Source organism: Colobus angolensis, unplaced genomic scaffold (assembly GCF_000951035.1).
Source record: "Colobus angolensis palliatus isolate OR3802 unplaced genomic scaffold, Cang.pa_1.0 Scaffold68, whole genome shotgun sequence".
Classification (NCBI taxonomy): domain Eukaryota; kingdom Metazoa; phylum Chordata; class Mammalia; order Primates; family Cercopithecidae; genus Colobus; species Colobus angolensis.
The window spans coordinates 8,402,543-8,403,711 of NW_012120487.1; positions in this window are offsets into that span (position 1 = coordinate 8,402,543).

The following is a 1,169-nucleotide window of genomic DNA, read 5'->3' on the forward strand; positions in this document are numbered from 1 at the left end:
TAACGCTAATGATAGCTGATGAAATGTTTTAAAACTCTCATCGTGTTCTAAGAAAGCACATAGAATACACTAACGCTAATGATAGCTGATGAAATTTTTTAAAACTCTCATCATGTTCTAAGAAAGTTTACAAATTTGTGCTGAGCCGCATTCAAAGCCGTCCTGGGCCTAAATCCTTGCTATTTTTCCTCTTCAATTTCCTTCAATTCATAGCTCTCTAGGTTATTTTCCCAACCTTTCCCAAGATTCAGATATCTGTTCCTTCGTTCTTGCTGAGTTCATCTCCTATGCCTATTCTTACATACTTGCTGAGTTCATCTTCTAATGTCCTTATCCTGGTTTCTTCCTGAACCTGAAATCCAACTAACCTTTCTTTTTCATCCCATCAAACCCCTGCTCTTGCCAAACCAGCACTCACTAAGATCTCCACATACACCAAATATTAAATTAGTGCCAGTACCCAGACATTGTCTCTGCATTCTGCTGGCATATTTTCCCCTGGACCACGAACCCTTCATACCTAGTAAATTGCCACCTATATTTGTAAACACCAGCAATTTGATTTACAGGGTGAGTTTGTCACTATTGTTTACTTTTAAATGAAGTTACTGTATTTGTTTTTTCCATTAAATGCGACATTATAAAGCCTAGACCTCATATCCAAAGCAAATAAAGTCTCTTAATTTTTGAATTAAAAGTAACAAAAGGAAACCTTCTCATACTTCTGAACAACAATGACAAGAAGGAATGCCTATAATTCGTTTGAGTCACAATGTATATATTGAAATAAAATTTTAGTAAGTGTGAACTTCTAGGTACACAATGAAGTTTTAAATGTTTATCTGAATAAATTTATTCAATAAATAATTCAATAAATAATATATTCAATAAATTTAATAAATAGAATAAAAAATGATTCTATTTACTAGGTGCCAGGCACTATTCTTGGCACAAACAAAAATTTGATGATGGCAAAGTGAGGGCATTCAATTCTGCCCTGTGTTTGAAGAGTTAGTGACTAAGAAATGAATTACAAGGAGAGAGGAAGTAACAGGTAACGAAAAAATTGTTTGCCCACCGGGCGCGGTGGCTCAAGCCTGTAATCCCAGCACTTTGGGAGGCCGAGACGGGCGGATTACAAGGTCAGGAGATCGAGACCATCCTGGCTA